The sequence below is a fragment of the Salvelinus fontinalis genome, chromosome 27 (assembly GCF_029448725.1).
Source record: "Salvelinus fontinalis isolate EN_2023a chromosome 27, ASM2944872v1, whole genome shotgun sequence".
In the NCBI taxonomy this organism is placed as follows: Eukaryota; Metazoa; Chordata; class Actinopteri; order Salmoniformes; family Salmonidae; genus Salvelinus; species Salvelinus fontinalis.
This window is the reverse complement of record NC_074691.1, coordinates 24,433,570-24,452,725: the sequence shown is the minus strand read 5'-3', so window position 1 is coordinate 24,452,725 and position 19,156 is coordinate 24,433,570. Positions and strand designations below refer to the sequence as shown.

Below are 19,156 nucleotides of genomic sequence, written 5' to 3'. Positions count from 1 at the left end.
TGCACACACCAGTCTCTACCACGCTGGTTCCGCTTGCACACACCAGTCTCTACCACGCTGGTTCCGCTTGCACACACCAGTCTCTACCACGCTGGTTCCGCTTGCACACACCAGTCTCTACCACGCTGGTTCCGCTTGCACCAACCAGTCTCTACCACGCTGGTTCCGCTTGCACACACCAGTCTCTACCACGCTGGTTCCGCTTGCACACACCAGTCTCTACCACGCTGGTTCCGCTTGCACACACCAGTCTCTACCACACTGGTTCCGCTTGCACACACCAGTCTCTACCACACTGGTTCCGCTTGCACACACCAGTCTCTACCACACTGGTTCCGCTTGCACACACCAGTCTCTACCACGCTGGTTCCACTTGCACACACCCGACTCTACTACGCTGGTTCCGCTTGCACACACCAGTCTCTACCACGCTGGTTCCGCTTGCACACACCAGTCTCTACCACGCTGGTTCCGCTTGCACACACCAGTCTCTACCACGCTGGTTCCGCTTGCACACACCCGACTCTACTACGCTGGTTCCACTTGCACACACCAGTCTCTACTACGCTGGTTCCGCTTGCACACACCCGACTCTACTACGCTGGTTCCGCTTGCACACACCCGACTACTACACTGGTTCCGCTTGCACACACCCGACTCTACTAAACTGGCTTTTGTTCCAGACCCTGCTCTAACACACTAAATGGAAGACTTGGTTAAATTAAATATATTGTGTAGTTTGCTGTGTTTTATGTACATCATTTTTAAGCACATGAACAAATTAATTTCCCAAGTTGATCTGAATCTGATGTGAATCCTTACAAATAAACCTTCATTAAGTGGTAATTCACTAGACTGACGTGACAGTGGACTAACACCTAGCAACTGAGTTGCCTTGTCCCTGCCAGGTCTTAAATACAAGGGCGGCATCAGATGTCCACTACATTGCGGTGGTCTGTGTTCTACATGACAGGGGGAGGTGAGGGTAGTTAGCCCCACGTAAAGAGGGGCTGTGGGAGTAATTGCTAGTTGGATGAGGCAGACCATTGAGAGCGAGAGAGAATGAGAGAAGGGGAGGAAGCTCAAACTTCTAACTGAAAACAATCGAAAATAGCCCCAGATCTGCCCCACATCAAACTGGATTTGCCTGCTGTTCCCTCACGCGAAGAGACTTCCTTTTGCTCTCTAGCCAAAAAGTCTGGCATAATGGACTGACCACCCCTCCCTTTCTACAGCGCTGTGGTCCGGCAGAAATGATTTCTAGTGTTTGAGATGTTGACTGCATGTCACTGTGGTCCTTTGGTCATAATCAGAGAGAACTGGAGAGTGACGAAAAGAGAGTGGGAGAGAGAGAGATGGAAGGAGAGAGATATGGTGAGACAGAGAGGTAGAAGGAGAGAGACGGTACTTAGGTGGTAGCCAAGGCTACTGCTGCAGGGATGTGACTGACACATGAAAAAAACTAAGTTAGAGAGTGGGAGCAAGAGTCTGCCATCTGAGAAAGTTCAGTAAACATGTCACAGGGTGTGGTAGACATTGACATAGTGAAACTTCTGCAGGGTCAGATTCTACACGCTGCCTTTTCCAAACTACAGCCGCAGGGTGAGTTGCGCACGGACGGGTCCATTGGCGGGAAGAAGGCAATATAAAAAGACACATTGATTCTACCAGAACTGTGATTTGGGGCATACATGTCTTTCTTCTTATTTAAATTGCTACAAAAGCCCAAAAGAATCTCATTAAAAAATAACAGTATAGCCTGCCTTAGCTAAATCTGAAAAAATTGATAGCTGACGTAGTGGGAAAGAAAAGCAGGTCTTCCCGTAAAGTAGTTCTTCAGTTTCAGGCCGAATGATGAAGGTTAACCAGCAGAACTGACCCCAGTCAATTGCAGAATATTCAAAAAGATTATTAGGGCGAAGAATGGACAGACCACAAACATCCGTCATCCTGCGGAGTTCGCTACTCTGGGGTTGAACATGCTGGTGGTCTTTGCTATAAAGAATGTAATAAATAACTAGTATTATCTGATTGTATATTTAGGATTTTTACAGTTTGATAGGCAAAAGGCATAGGCTAAACTGGGGTACACCAAATAAATAAAAATATATACAGTGGAGAGAACAAGTATTTGATACACTGCCGATTTTGCAGGTTTTCCTACTTATAAAGCATGTAGAGGTCTGTAGTTTTTATCATAGGTACACTTCAACTGTGAGAGACGGAATCTAAAACAAAAATCCAGAAAATCACATTGTATGATTTTAAGTAATTAATTTGCATTTTATTGCATGACATAAGTATTTGATCACCTACCAACCAGTAAGAATTCCAGCTCTCACAGACCTGTTAGTTTTTCTATAAGAAGCCCGCCTGTTCTCCACTCATTACCTGTATTAACTGCACTTGTTTGAACTCGTTACCTGTATAAAAGACACCTGTCTACACACTCAATCAAACAGACTCCAACCTCTCCACAATGGCCAAGACCAGAGAGCTGTGTAAGGACATCAGGGATAAAATTGTAGACCTGCACAAGGCTGGGATGGGCTACAGGACAATAGGCAAGCAGCTTGGTGAGAAGGCAACAACTGTTGGCGCAATTATTACAAAATGGAAGTAGGAAAACCTGCAAAATCGGCAGTGTCTCAAATACTTGTTCTCCCAACTGTATATATATTTATAAATGGACTGTTTGAAAATGTGATTTAATAAAAAAGAGAAAATAATTTTTATATATATATTAATTATTTTCACTTTTTATTAAATCACATTTTCAAACAGCCCATTTATATTTTCCAACAGGGCTATACATTAGGGTGAGTTCTTTTCTCTCGCCCGAGTAACCTCGTTTCACTGCCAAAAAGAAAATTAAACCATCTAGTGTTCAGCGAAATAACAACAATGTCAAATACAGGTAACCTAGTCAAAAATTAACATCCAATCACATTAACTGTTACTCTCTCGCGGGAATTCCACTAACGGTCCATATGTAGCCAAACGTAGCTGCTGCTCATTCCATTTGCTCGAAAATGAATAAATGGTTAGAAAAAGTAAGGCCCGCGTCCATAGAGACACATACCAGCTCTACTGGTAACATTAGTACTGCTACTACAAGTAGTACTACACCAGCACCTGTCGACGACAAGTTGTTCTGCTTCCACGAGCACATCCAATGCTAGCATCAGTAATTATACATTTGTTGTTAGCCCAGCTAGCATGGACACTGACAGTTGTGAATCTGATGCAGCCGAAGAGCTACTGCCCCCTTACCCGGGAAAGCACCGAACAACAGACAGGGACATTGGACCATCAAAAAGGTGCAAATATGATGAAAACTACATTGATTTAGAGTTTACTTATATGTGCAAAACTACTTTCTCACAACTCAATGAAACCTTCAGTCTTGCGCAGACATTTAGAAACAAAACATGCCAATTTCTAAAATAAGCCACAGGAGTTTTTTTTTTGCGAATATTAAGGCGACTTTTGAGTAGTAAGACATGTATAAAAGCAAGAGATACCGTTAATAAGGGGCTAGAAGTGAGCAACCGAGTGGCTAGGACAGGCAAGCCCCATACTATTGTGGAGGGCTTAATTCTTCCTGCTGCCTCGGATATTGCTGGGACAATGCTGGGGGAAAAGCCAATACTATACATACAATGCCTTCATCAAACAACACTTTCACAACGCATCAGTGACATGGCAGGAGATGTTTTAAAACAATTACTGTCATACAAGCCAGTGAATTCTATGCGTTACAGCTGTAATATTTTTAAAGTACTGGACAGCTTTGTGACATCAACTGGACTTTGGTGGTCAAGATGTGTTGGTATCTGTACTGATGGCGGAAAAGCCATGACAGGGAGACATAGTGGAGTGGTAACGTGCGTGCAAGCAGTTGCTTCCAACGCTACACTGCAGCATCCACCAAGAGGCTCTTGCTGCCAAGGGAATGCCTGACAGCTTGAAAGATGTTTTGGACACAGTGAAAATGGTTAACTTTGTTAAAGCAAGGCCCCTGAACTTGTGTATTGTCTGCACTATGCAATGATACAGGCAGCGACCATGTAACGATTTTACAACATACAGAAGTGCACTGGTTATCAAGGGGCAAAGTATTGACACATTTATTTGAATTGAGAGACGAGCTTAAAGTTTTCTTTACTGACCATTTTCACTTGTCTGACCACTTGCATGATGATGAGTTTATTCTCGTCTATATGATCTGAATCTAGGATTACAGTGACTCTCCGCAACTATATTCAAAGTGCGGGGCAAAATTGAGGCTATGATTAAGAAGTTGGAGCTCTTCTCTGTCTGCATTAACAAGGACAACACACAGGTCGTTCTATCATTGTATGATTTTTTGTGTGCAAATTAACTCAAGCTTACGAACAATGTCAAATGTGATATAGCGAAGCCCCCGAGTGAGTTGGGTGCGCAATTACGCAGGTACTTTCCTGAAACAACTGGATTCGTTATCCCTTTCATGCCCTGCCTCCAGTCCACTTACCGATATCTGAACAAGAGAGCCACATCGAAACTGCAACAAGCTGATCTGTGAAAATGTCATTTAAATCAGGTTGGGCTGCGCTCAGAGTATCCTGCCTTGGCAAATCGCGCTGTTAAGACACTGATGCCCTTTGCAACCACGTACCTATGTGAGAGTGGATTCTCGGCCCTCACTAGTACGAAAACTAAATACAGGCACAGACTGTGTGTGGAAAATGATTTAAGACTGAGACTCTCTCCAATACAACCCAACATTGCAGAGTTATGTGCATCCTTTCAAGCACACCCTTCTCATTAACCTGTGGTGAGTTATTAACAATTCTTGATGAACAAATAAGGTTTTATATGTATGATGGCTAAAAAAATAGCTAAATTATAGATTATTTTTATATTATTATTTGTGCCCTGGTCCTATAAGAGCTCTTTGTTACTTCCCACGACCCGGGTTGTGACAAAAACACACTAATTATTATGTTTAATAAATGTATATCGTATAGTGTGTGTGTGGCAGGCTTACAATGATGGCAAAAAACATTTGAGAGTGCGCTGACCCTGGTGCTAGAGAGGGTACGCAGCTGACCCTGGTGCTAGAGAGGGTACGCAGCTGACCCTGGTGCTAGAGGGGGTACGCAGCTGGAGGTTGAAAGTTTGAAGGGGTACGGGACTATAAAAAGTTTGGGAACCCCTAGCCTTAAGGATAATAAGCCTATTTGTTTTTACCATTAGCCAATGTTCATTCAAGTGTTAAAAGAAATGATTATTTATATCTCATACATACACATAATTAGTAAGCCATTAAATTCTGACATCGACTTATTTTCTATTCCCGCTTTTTGAAAGTGCTGCTGTGGAAGCTTATGACCGTTGCACAATTCAAGAACATTGTTAAACACTTCAACAATATTATGAATAATAGTTTAACTTGTATTGACAGTAGCCTACGTGTAGGCCTATATTATTGGCTGTTTGATTTGCCTGAAGGGATTTCCTGACAGCACAATTTATTTTGTTTATACTTTGGTCTAGTAAAGCTGAAACATATGAGGTTAGTTTAAAGTCTAACATGCAAATACTTGTTCTCTCTCATTATTACTATACTACGTTTTAAGTTAGGCCAGCCATTCTTAAAGTATGGGTCACGTGTCAGAGTAAATATATAATTATTCATTAATTACTGGAATTGATTTGGCCAAGTGCATCTGCACTCTCTGTTCGTCTAACTACCACGTGCATTCAGAATATATTCAGACCCCTTGACTTTATCCACATTTTGTTACGTTATAGCCTTATTCTAAAATAGATAAAATAGTTATTTTTCCTAAACCTACACATAATACCCCATAATGACACAGCAATAACAGGTTCACATTTTTTTGTATATGTATTAAAAATAAAAACTGAAATATTATATTTGCATAAGTATTCAGACCCTTTACTCAATACTTTGTTGAAGGACCTTTGGCAGCGATTACAGCCTCAAGTCTTGGCACACCTGCATTTGGGGAGTTTCTACCATTCTTCTCTGCAGATGCTCTGTCAGGATGGATAGGGAGCGTCGCTGCACAGCTATTTTCAGGTCTCTCCAGAGTTGTTAGATCGGGTTCAAGTCCAGGCTCTGGCTGGACCACTCAAGGACATTCAGAGACTTGTCCCAAAGCCACTCTTGCGTTGTCTTGGCTGTGTGCTTAGGGTCGTTGTACTGTTAGAAGGTGAACCGTCCTGGAGCAGGTTTTCATCAAGGATCTCTCTGTACTTTACTCAATTCATCTTTCCATCGATCCTGGCTAGTCTACCAGTCCCTGCTGCTGAAAAAAAATCCCAACATGATGCTGCCACCACCATGCTTCACCGTAGGGATGGTGGCAGGTTTCCTCCAGATGTGACGCTTGGCATTCAAATTAAACATTCATCTTACACAGGAGTTGTTTAATCTAACTACTTAACTGTACATGGAATTGTATTTTGTTTTGAACAATAATAAAAAAAAATCTTTACAGGAAAATGACACGGGCACGATCTGATGTGTGGAGACATTTCATTTCACAAGCTGTACATTTGCAAATACTGTGCCAAATCATACGTGAAGAATGCAACAAAGATGCAGACTCATCTGGCCAAGTGCATAAAGTTCCCTCAGCGCAAACAACAAGCACGCTCTGACAAAAGTCCCTCTACTTCTATTCGAGGTGAAAATGATGAATCAGACACCTTATCAATAGCAACAGCTCATGGTCCTCCTGGACAACATCATCTCCACACCTCAACCAGTATTCTACAAGAGCACAGACACAATGGACAACAGACACACCGGTCCCTACATCGGTTCTACTTCAGGCGCCGACAGAGATGGCCGCCTCGCTTCGCGTTCCTAGGAAACTATGCAGTATTTTGTTTTTTTATGTGTTATTCCTTACATTGGTACCCCAGGTAATCTTAGGTTTCATTACATACAGTCGGGAGGAACTATTGAATATAAGAGCAACGTCAACTCACCATCGTTACAACCAGGAATATGACTCTCCTGAAGCGGATCCTGTGTTTTGCCTTCCACCCAGTACAATGGATCTGATCCCAGCCGGCGACCCTAAACAACGACGCCGTAAAAGGGGCAAACGAAGGTCAGGCTTCGGAGACGGGCACATCGCGCTCCACTCCCTAGCATACTACTCGCCAATGTCCAGTCTCTTGACAACAAGGTTGATGAAATCCGAGCAAGGGTAACATTCCAGAGAGACATCAGAGATTGTAACGTTCTTTGCTTCATGGAAACATGGCTCACTCGAGAGACGCTAACGGAGTCGGTGCAGCCAGCTGGTTTCTTCACGCATCGCGCCGACAGAAACAAACATCTTTCTGGTAAGAAGAGGGGCGGTGGTGTACGCCTTATGATTAACGAGACGTGGTGTGATCATAACAACATACAGGAACTCAAGTCATTCTGTTCAACTGATTTAGAATTCCTCACAATCAAATGTCGACCGCATTATATACCAAGGGAATTCTCTTCGATTATAATCACAGCCGTATATATTCCCCCCCAAGCAGACACATCGATGGCCCTGAACAAACTTTATCTGACTTTATGTAAACTGGAAAACACACACCCTGAGGCTGCATTCATCGTAGCTGGGGATTTTAACAAGGCTAATCTGAAAACAAAACTCCCTAAATTCTATCAGCATATCGATTGTGCTATCAGGGCTGGTAAAACCTTGGATCATTGTTATACTAACTTCCACGACGCATATAAGGCCCTCCCCCGCCCTCCTTTCGGAAAAGCTGACCACGACTCCATTTTGTTGCTTCCAGCCTACAAACAGAAACTAAAACAGCAAAATCCCGCGCTCAGGTCTGTTCAACATTGGTCCGACCAATCTGATTCCACGCTTCAAGACTGCTTCGATCACGTGGATTGGGATATGTTCCGCATTGCGTCCAACAACAACATTGACGAATACGCTGATTCGGTGAGCGAGTTCATTAGAAAGTGCATTGACGATGTCGTACCCACAGCAACGATTAAAACATTCCCAAACCAGAAACTGTGGATTGATGGCAGCATTCGCGTGAAACTGAAAGCGCGAACCACTGCTTTTAACCAGGGCAAGGTGACCGGAAACATGACCGAATACAAACAGTGTAGCTATTCCCGCCGCAAGGCAATCAAACAAGCTAAGTGCCAGTATAGAGACAAAGTAGAGTCGCAATTCAACAGCTCAGACACGAGGTATGTGGCAGGGTCTACAGTCAATCACGGATTACAAAAAGAAAACCAGCCCCGTCGCGGACCAGGATGTCTTGCTCCCAGACAGACTAAATAACTTTTTTGCTCGCTTTGAGGACAATACAGTGCCACTGACACGGCCCGCTACCAAAACCTGCGGGCTCTCCTTCACTGCAGCCGAGGTGAGTAAAACATTTAAACGTGTTAACCCTCGCAAGGCTGCAGGCCCAGACGGCATTCCCAGCCGCGTCCTCAGAGCATGCGCAGACCAGCTGGCTGGTGTGTTTAAGGACATATTCAATCAATCCTTATCCCAGTCTGCTGTTCCCACATGCTTCAAGAGGGCCACCATTGTTCCTGTTCCCAAGAAAGCAAAGGTAACTGAGCTAAACGACTACCGCCCCGTAGCACTCACTTCCATCATCATGAAGTGCTTTGAGAAACTAGTCAAGGACCATATCACCTCCACCCTACCTGACACCCTAGACCCACTCCAATTTGCTTACCGACCCAATAGGTTCACAGACGACGCAACCACACTGCCCTAACCCATCTGGACAAGAGGAATACCTATGTGAGAATGCTGTTCATCGACTACAGCTCAGCATTTAACACCATAGCACCCTCCAAACTCGTCATCAAGCTCGAGACCCTGGGTTTCGACCCCGCCCTGTGCAACTGGGTCCTGGACTTCCTGACGGGCCGCCCCCAGGTGGTGAGGGTAGGTAACAACATCTCCACCCCACTGATCCTCAACACTGGGGCCCCACAAGGGTGCGTTCTGAGCCCTCTCCTGTACTCCCTGTTCACCCACGACTGCATGGCCATGCACGCCTCCAACTCAATCATCAAGTTTGCGGACGACACTACAGTGGTAGGCTTGATTACCAACAACGACGAGACGGCCTACAGGGAGGAGGTGAGGGCCCTCGGAGTGTGGTGTCCGGAAAATAACCTCACACTCAACGTCAACAAAACAAAGGAGATGATTGTGGACTTCAAGAAACAGCAGAGGGAGCACCCCCCTATCCACATCGACGGGACAGTAGTGGAGGAGAAGGTGGAAAGTTTTAAGTTCCTCGGTGTACACATCACGGACAAACTGAATTGGTCCAGCCACACAGACAGCGTTGTGAAGAAGGCGCAGCAGCGCCTCTTTAACCTCAGGAGGCTGAAGAAATTCGGCTTGTCACCAAAAGCACTCACAAACTTCTACAGATGCACAATCGAGAGCATCCTGTCGGGCTGTATCACCGCCTGGTACGGCAACTGCTCCGCCCACAACCGTAAGGCTCTCCAGAGGGTAGTGAGGTCTGCACAACGCATCACCGGGGGCAAACTACCTGCCCTCCAGGACACCTACACCACCCGATGTCACAGGAAGGCCATAAAGATCATCAAGGACAACAACCACCAGAGCCACTGCCTGTTCACCCCGCTATCATCCAGAAGGTGAGGTCAGTACAGGTGCATCAAAGCAGGGACCGAGAGACTGAAAAACAGCTTCTATCTCAAGGCCATCAGACTGTTAAACAGCCACCACTAACATTTAGTGGCCGCTGCCAACATACTGACTCAACTCCAGCCACTTTAATAATGGGAATTGATGGAAATTATGTAAAAATTTATCACTAGCCACTTTAAACAATGCCACTTAATAAAATGTTTACATACCCTACATTACTCATCTCATATGTATATGTATATACTGTACTCTATATCATCTACTGAATATTTATGTAATACATGTATCACTAGCCACTTTAAACTATGACACTTTATGTTTACATACCCTACATTACTCATCTCATATGTATAGACTGTACTCTATACCATCTACTGCATCTTGCCTATGCCATTCTGTACCATCACTCATTCATATATCTTTATGTACATATTCTTTATCCCTTTACACTTGTGTGTATAAGGTAGTAGTTGTGGAATTGTTAGGTTAGATTACTTGTTGGTTATTACTGCATTGTCGGAACTAGAAGCACAAGCATTTCGCTACACTCGCATTAACATCTGCTAACCATGTGTATGTGACAAATAAAATTTGATTTGCAGATGAGCTGAAGGCAGTCATCAATGACCTTGGACCACAGAAGGTATTTGCACTGGTGACAGACAATGCTGCGAACATGAAGGGTGCTTGGTCTAAAGTGGAGGAGTCCTACCCTCATATCACACCCACTGGCTGTGCTGCTCATGCATTGAATCTGCTCCTCAAGGACATCTTGGCACTGAAAACAATGGATACACTCCACAAGAGAGCCAAGGAAATGGTTAGGTATGTGAAGGGTCATCACGTTATAGTAGCAATCTGCCTCACCAAGCAAAGTGAGAAGAATAAGAGCACCACATTGAAGCTGCCCAGCAACACCCGTTGGGGGGGGGGGTGTTGTCATCATGTTTGACAGTCTCCTGTAGGGGAAGGAGTCTCTCCAAGATATGGCCATATCGCAGTCTGCCGATATAGACAGCCCCATCAATAGGATCCTCCTGGATGATGTATTTTGGGAGAGAGTGGTAAGCAGCCTGAAACGTATAGCAGTAGCCATTGCACGGATTGAGGGAGACAATACCAACCTGTCTGATGCTCAGACTCTGCTTGCAGATGTAAAAGAATAAATCTGTAGTGCCCTGCCCACTTCACTGTTGCTCCAAGCAGAGGAAACTGCAGTTCTGAAATACATCAAAAAGCATGAAGACTTTTGCATGTAGCCCATACACACTGCAGCGTACATGTTGGACCCAAAGTATGCTGGCAAGAGCATCCTGTCTGGTGCAGAGATCAACAAGTCCTATGGTGTCATCACTACCGTGTCTCGCCACCTTGGCCTGGATGAGGGCAAGGTTCTTGGCAGTCTGGTGAGGTACACTTCTAAGCAAGGGCTTCGGGATGGAAATGCAATATGGCGTCGTGCCAACATATCTCATCAGCCACCTGGTGGAATGGACTCTGTGGATCTGAGTCTGTTCCCCTGTTGCCTCCATCATCCTCCAAATCCCATCAACATCAGCCGCCTCAGGGCGCAACTGGTCCTTGTTTGGGAACACACACACCAAAGCATGGAACAGGCTGAGAAGACATGGAAGCCTGAAAGGAAGACAACCAAAGCTTCCCTTTATCATTTTACAGATGTATGTTGAAAACGTTTTTTTGGGGAGATGCGATGGATCATTCAATATTCCCGTTCTTCTGTTGTTCAGTGAAATCATCCAATGTGAAGAGTCAACTATTTTAATTAAAAGTTAAATTCGTAACTAAATCGTTTTTTTTTTCTATTTGAAGGATTTCATAATTTGCAGTTATGTCTACTTATGATAAGATAAAAGGTTTATGTCTCCATATGATATGGTAAATATATCCAATGCAAAAAACATCTACATTTAAATGGTATTTATATTCATTTGAATATATTTCCATTAATTCCCATATATTCCCGTTAATGAGGTCAGACATGCCTGGTCCACAGTGTGTGTTTGAGACGTGCATTAAGCCCGATTGCCAGCCCATTTAATTATTGTCAAGGTCCATTGGAGTGATCTAACGCCACAGCTGAGTAATCTCCTGAAGAATCAATACAGAACTACGCCATGCCAGTACTCACTGGAGCTAATTACTACATCATTTACCACAAATATTTTACCTCAGTACCACCAGTTAGGAGCTTTATCTTACTGCTATATAAAATACACTGGCCACATCACTGCACAGACGAAAGGCTTCTGCGTGTGTCTATCGATTCCTGGTGATGCATAACGCATAACCTCCTAGGAAGCTCCCTATGGAGATGTCATAACACTCAAGCTACACCCCTTCTCTTGTCACTTCCTCTCTTCATTCCCGCCTTTTTCTTTCTTCTCACCTTTCCATTTGCTAGATGTGGAGACGCATTGTTCTTCAATGAGAATTAGTAATGAATCCTTGTGTTATTAAATAGTTGTTTGACAAGGTAGGTGTAGGCAAGGTTACCTAACTAACCACATATCCAGGCAAATAGAAACTCAAGACACATCAAGGAGATGCTGAAATACCAAACAGAATCAATTGTTCTTACTCAAAATGAGAGAAGCGTTCAAATAGAAGAATTCTCAGATACCAGCAAAACAAAATCCAACATCCCCTACATGCAGAATTTTCAGCTAAATGAGAGTAGGATTTCTAGACAGGCGGGCCATTTTGTCAGAGGTTATTGAGTGGGTTGAGTTGTCACAATACATCACAGAAGCCCTCACACTTCGCCTCATCACCAGGCAGCTAATGCCATGCAATTACTGCCTGTGTGTGTGCATGTAACCACACGATTGTGCATATGAAGGACATTTCACCAGAAAAAAATCCCTAATGCTCGCCAGATAAATACAACAGGAAGAATTGGTTGGAACACAATTCAATTGATCACAACTTTGTTTGGCATTCTTAAAAATCACACCTGAGTGAAAGAAAACAATCAAAAAATGACATGGAACCAATGGAATGTGTTGTAATGAAGTCCCAGTGAGTAGGGTGAATATGTGATGGGTTTGTGTTTTAATGAAGTCCCAGTGAGTAGGGTGAATATGTGATGGGTTTGTGTTGTAATGAAGTCCCAGTGAGTAGGGTGAATATGTGATGGGTTTGTGTTTTAATGAAGTCCCAGTGAGTAGGGTGAATATGTGATGGGTTTGTGTTGTAATGAAGTCCCAGTGAGTAGGGTGAATATGTGATGGGTGAATATGTTATGGGTTTGTGTTGTAATGAGGTCCCAGTGAGTAGGGTGAATATGTGATGGGTGAATATGTGATGGGTTTGTGTTGTAATGAAGTCCCAGTGAGTAGGGTGAATATGTGATGGGTTTGTGTTTTAATGAAGTCCCAGTGAGTAGGGTGAATATGTGATGGGTTTGTGTTTTAATGAAGTCCCAGTGAGTAGGGTGAATATGTGATGGGTTTGTGTTTTAATGAAGTCCCAGTGAGTAGGGTGAATATGTGATGGGTGAATATGTGATGGGTTTGTGTTGTAATGAAGTCCCAGTGAGTAGGGTGAATATGTGATGGGTTTGTGTTTTAATGAAGTCCCAGTGAGTAGGGTGAATATGTGATGGGTTTGTGTTGTAATGAAGTCCCAGTGAGTAGGGTGAATATGTGATGGGTTTGTGTTTTAATGAAGTCCCAGTGAGTAGGGTGAATATGTGATGGGTGAATATGTGATGGGCTTGTGTTGTAATGAAGTCCCAGTGAGTAGGGTGAATATGTGATGGGTTTGTGTTGTAATGAAGTCCCAGTGAGTAGGGTGAATATGTGATGGGTTTGTGTTTTAATGAAGTCCCAGTGAGTAGGGTGAATATGTGATGGGTTTGTGTTTTAATGAAGTCCCAGTGAGTAGGGTGAATATGTGATGGGTTTGTGTTGTAATGAAGTCCCAGTGAGTAGGGTGAATATGTGATGGGTTTGTGTTGTAATGAAGTCCCAGTGAGTAGGGTGAATATGTGATGGGTGAATATGTGATGGGTTTGTGTTGTAATGAGGTCCCAGTGAGTAGGGTGAATATGTGATGGGTGAATATGTGATGGGTGAATATGTGATGGGTTTGTGTTGTAATGAGGTCCCAGTGAGTAGGGTGAATATGTGATGGGTGAATATGTGATGGGTTTGTGTTGTAATGAAGTCCCAGTGAGTAGGGTGAATATGTGATGGGTTTGTGTTGTATTGAAGTCCCAGTGAGTAGGGTGAATATGTGATGGGTTTGTGTTTTAATGAAGTCCCAGTGAGTAGGGTGAATATGTGATGGGTTTGTGTTGTAATGAAGTCCCAGTGAGTAGGGTGAATATGTGATGGGTTTGTGTTTTAATGAAGTCCCAGTGAGTAGGGTGAATATGTGATGGGTTTGTGTTGTAATGAAGTCCCAGTGAGTAGTGTGAATATGTGATGGGTGAATACGTGATGGGTTTGTGTTGTAATGAAGTCCCAGTGAGTAGGGTGAATATGTGATGGGTTTGTGTTTTAATGAAGTCCCAGTGAGTAGGGTGAATATGTGATGGGTTTGTGTTGTAATGAAGTCCCAGTGAGTAGGGTGAATATGTGATGGGTTTGTGTTTTAATGAAGTCCCAGTGAGTAGGGTGAATATGTGATGGGTTTGTGTTGTAATGAAGTCCCAGTGAGTAGTGTGAATATGTGATGGGTGAATACGTGATGGGTTTGTGTTGTAATGAAGTCCCAGTGAGTAGGGTGAATATGTGATGGGTTTGTGTTTTAATGAAGTCCCAGTGAGTAGGGTGAATATGTGATGGGTTTGTGTTTTAATGAAGTCCCAGTGAGTAGGGTGAATATGTGATGGGTTTGTGTTGTAATGAAGTCCCAGTGAGTAGTGTGAATATGTGATGGGTGAATATGTGATGGATTTGTGTTTTAATGAAGTCCCAGTGAGTAGGGTGAATATGAGATGGGTTTGTGTTTTAATGAAGTCCCAGTGAGTAGGGTGAATATGTGATGGGTTTGTGTTTTAATGAAGTCCCAGTGAGTAGGGTGAATATGAGATGGGTTTGTGTTGTATTGAAGTCCCAGTGAGTAGGGTGAATATGTGATGGGTTTGTGTTTTAATGAAGTCCCAGTGAGTAGGGTGAATATGAGATGGGTTTGTGTTGTAATGAAGTCCCAGTGAGTAGGGTGAATATGTGATGGGTGAATATGTGATGGGTTTGTGTTGTAATGAAGTCCCAGTGAGTAGGGTGAATATGTGATGGGTTTGTGTTGTAATGAAGTCCCAGTGAGTAGGGTGAATATGTGATGGGTTTGTGTTTTAATGAAGTCCCAGTGAGTAGGGTGAATATGTGATGGGTTTGTGTTGTATTGAAGTCCCAGTGAGTAGGGTGAATATGTGATGGGTTTGTGTTTTAATGAAGTCCCAGTGAGTAGGGTGAATATGAGATGGGTTTGTGTTTTAATGAAGTCCCAGTGAGTAGGGTGAATATGTGATGGGTTTGTGTTGTAATGAAGTCCCAGTGAGTAGGGTGAATATGTGATGGGTTTGTGTTGTAATGAAGTCCCAGTGAGTAGGGTGAATATGTGATGGGTTTGTGTTGTCTACTAAAATATAGAGGAATGCTGCTGCAGGTTTCAACTTCTGATCATTATGGACGTCTGGGAAAAAGAGAGAGTGAAATAGAAAGAGGTAGACAAGACAGAGGGGAAGAGGGAGAATGAAAGAGTCAAGAGGAAGAGAAAGAAAGTCAGTCAAGGTCTTAGCCTTAAACCCCCCCACCCAGAGGAAGATACCGCCACTATTTACACTTAATTTCCTGTCCTAGAGATTAAATGCACGTTAAGGTTCCACCTACAAAATAATGACAAATCCTAAATTGGGTGTTGGAATTTCCACATGGACTTGATAAACATCAACAAATGGGGAACTGACAGCTGTCAAGTGTAGCTAGCTAGCATGCTAACATTATCTAGCTAGCTAATGTTATATGTTGCGTTAATTTATTTTTTATACACCATGTAAGATTAGCCAGCTGGCTATATGGCTGGTTCTGGATTTGTCATAAGCATTGATTTAGGGAAAACTTCCCCACAGATGGAAACCACTGGCCTCTCTTTGACTTCGCCATCTATTCTTATCGCCAAAGTTTTGCCATCTTCTATAAATTGTGACCGCGGGTCCACCATAGAAATAGTCCGAAAAAATAAGATGACGCTCCAGTAATATGGATAACTAGTGAAAGATATGCGTTCTTCTACACTGTAATGGACACGGTGCTACCTTTGCTAGGCTTCGGCACAGCAAAGCCAAGTCAGCCCGCGCTCATGGATCTCACAAGGGAAGTTAAATTATAGGCTGCAAATGACTTGTAACTACAAATAATATTGAAATAGAACCCAGCCCTGAACCGAAACGTAAGCTGAAAATCATTTGTTTTATCATACTTCGACTAACACGATAACATTTACTTGAATCGTTGTTCAACATGGGTAAGCTCTGGGCATTGTCTTTCAACTCGAAAAAAGTGGATATCTACTGATGTGGGCGTTAATGTTTACCAGCTTTCACAGTGGATGAAGACTGAAGAGCAGAAGGCAACAAACACATAATTGCAACAATGTGAATAAATAAAATAGATCAGGGAACTCTTTGCGTTGAATTCCACACCCTGCCAAGGTAACTGAGTACAGTACAGTAAAAAGAACAGACATCCTTTAGGCCAGCGCTCCGTCTGTCTGGTGGCAATTCCACGGTAACAGGACGTAACAGAATGTAACAGTGCAGATGCAAAGTTAAGTAACAGAATGGCGACACAAACGGTCATTCTGTTACCAAACTTAGCATCTTCACTGTTCTTCAAGTAAATGTGTTTTTGTAAAATGTTCAGCGGAAATCATTAAAAGTAGTCCATGTGCATAGAGTTGTATGGTTTGTTAAACTTTGCAATCATTGGTTTTTGTTTGACATACAGTTTAATGTGAAAAATCAGAGTTTCAGCCTCATTCCATTATCGTGGAATTGCCCATAAGTTAACCAAAACAATGCAGACCATCTCAAACAGACGCCAACACAATATAAACTACGGCATTTGAGTGAATATGGTCTTAGTCACAATTCTCTATTTACATAAGGTTTGCAAAGCAGGATAATACAATGGCAAGCTACCTTGGTCATCAAAACATTTCCCCAAGCATCTAATGTGTTATTCTACACAAGCATAATAGTCAACATTCTATAATGTACATCGAGTTCTACAGGTGAGCCATAAATGCATGGCTGTAATATCTACCAGGCCAGGGACACACCACATGTTTATATGTGAATGTGTGCACAAAGGCTATCAGCACTTATCTCCCAACACCAGCCCTGGCACCACCAACCTACCAGTTGAGCCAGGCTACACACCACTCAGGATGTGAGGAAGGAGGAGGAGGAGAGGGAGTGCAGTTAGGATTAAATTAGATATGAGGCGGCAATGGAAAGGAAGAACAGGGTAGAGGGAGTAGAAGAAGCGAAAAGAGGGAGGAGGGAGACGAGGAGTGAAGGAGTCCTACAGTATGCCAGGCGTGCCACAGTAGCCAGCATCTAAGGCCTGTCGAGTCCATGTTTGGTCCTTGCCAAGCTGGGGTGAGTGACCGCTGGCAAAGTGATGAGTTTGAGGCAGGGTGCGTCTGGCACTGTTATCTCCTGTCAACCAGGAAATCACACACACACACAATCAGGGAGAATCCTACCCCTGCAGTGGGCTGAAGTAGGGTACAGTAGTGGGGTACAGAGGGGCGAGAGTATCTCCATTACTGTCTGAAGCACGGCTCTGACTGTTATTTTGCTGGAGGCATGGAACCAGAGATGGAGGACTAAGAGAGATGGAGAGATACAGAAGGGGAGATGGGGAGAGAAAATAAAGAAAAGTGAGAGACGAGAGGGAGGGGAGGAGAGCAAGAACAAGTGGCAAAGGGAGAGAGAATACTCAGAAGGAGCAGCTCGGTGCTATTTTGTATTTTCTCTCTCATAGCTGTGTTTCAAGCCATGCGGCTGGTTTTTGATCACCAGTTTGTATTTGCCCTTCAGAATTCATGTAGAAATGTCACGTTCCTTAGCAGTGATTAGGCATAGCCTGCTGTGGATTCTTTGTACAGTACAGTAACCTTTACGCTGCTCACACACACACAGCAACACCACACATGTGTTCTCATGCCTACGCTGTGGTGAGAGGTAGAGATGCAGGATGAAAAGTAATCAAAAAGCAACACTAGTGACCCCTTCTTTTCCTACAGCCGCTACAGTCCATTATGTCACACACGCCCCCTCCCAACACATGCATTATGAAACACCAACAAACACACCTCCCTACTTTGCAGTCCTGACCAGTTAAAAGCACTGGAGTCTTGGTGAGGTCAGCTCTATGAAGCCATTTCCCAGGAGAAAGAAAGGTCAGTCAGTGTATGTGTATAATACGGAAAAGGTGAGACAGAATGGAAGCAAATGAGTTGTCATCTGCAGCTCTTCAATAATGCATGGAAATAGTTGGAGCATGAACGCTCAACCACAGACGGTCAGTAGAAGAGAAAAAGATGGGGAGAGAAGGATAGAGGGAGGGGGAGAGAAGGATATAGGAAGGGATGGATAGAGGAAGGGAGGGATAGAGGAAGGGATGGATAGAGGAAGGGATGGATAGAGGAAGGGAGGGATAGAGGGAGGGCTAGAGGAAGGGATGGATAGAGGAAGGGAGGGCTAGAGGAAGGGATGGCTAGAGGAAGGGATGGATAGAGGAAGGGATGGATAAAGGAAGGGATGGATAGAGGGAGGGATGGATAGAGGAAGGGATGGCTAGAGGAAGGGAGGGCTAGAGGAAGGGAGGGATAGAGGAAGGGATGGATAGAGGAAGGGAGGGCTAGAGGAAGGGATGGCTAGAGGAAGGGATGGATAGAGGAAGGGATGGATAAAGGAAGGGATGGATAGAGGGAGGGCTAGAGGAAGGGATGGATAGAGGAAGGGATGGCTAGAGGAAGGGAGGGCTAGAGGAAGGGAGGGATAGAGGAAGGGATGGATAGAGGAAGGGAGGGCTAGAGGAAGGGATGGCTAGAGGAAGGGATGGATAGAGGAAGGGATGGATAAAGGAAGGGATGGATAGAGGGAGGGCTAGAGGAAGGGATGGATAGAGGAAGGGATGGCTAGAGGAAGGGAGGGCTAGAGGAAGGGAGGGATAGAGGAAGGGATGGATAGAGGAAGGGATGGATAGAGGAAGGGATGGATAGAGGAAGGGATGGATAGAGGAAGGGATGGATGGAGGAAAGGGTGGATAGTGGGATGGAGGGATGAAAGGATGGAAAGGGAGGCATAAAAGGAGGGATAGAGGGAGGCATAAAAGGAGGGATAGAGGGATGCATAAAAGGAGGGATAGAGGGATGCATAAAAGGAGGGATAGAGGGAGGCATGGATAGAGGGA

General features: G+C 44.0%; 1 protein-coding gene across 4 annotated transcripts in view; it reads right to left on the bottom strand.

The window, feature by feature from the left end:
* LOC129825338 (ATPase family AAA domain-containing protein 2-like) overlaps nt 1–19,156 on the bottom strand; it is a 136,980-nt gene that overhangs the window by 23,826 nt on the left and 93,998 nt on the right. The window lies entirely within an intron of this gene.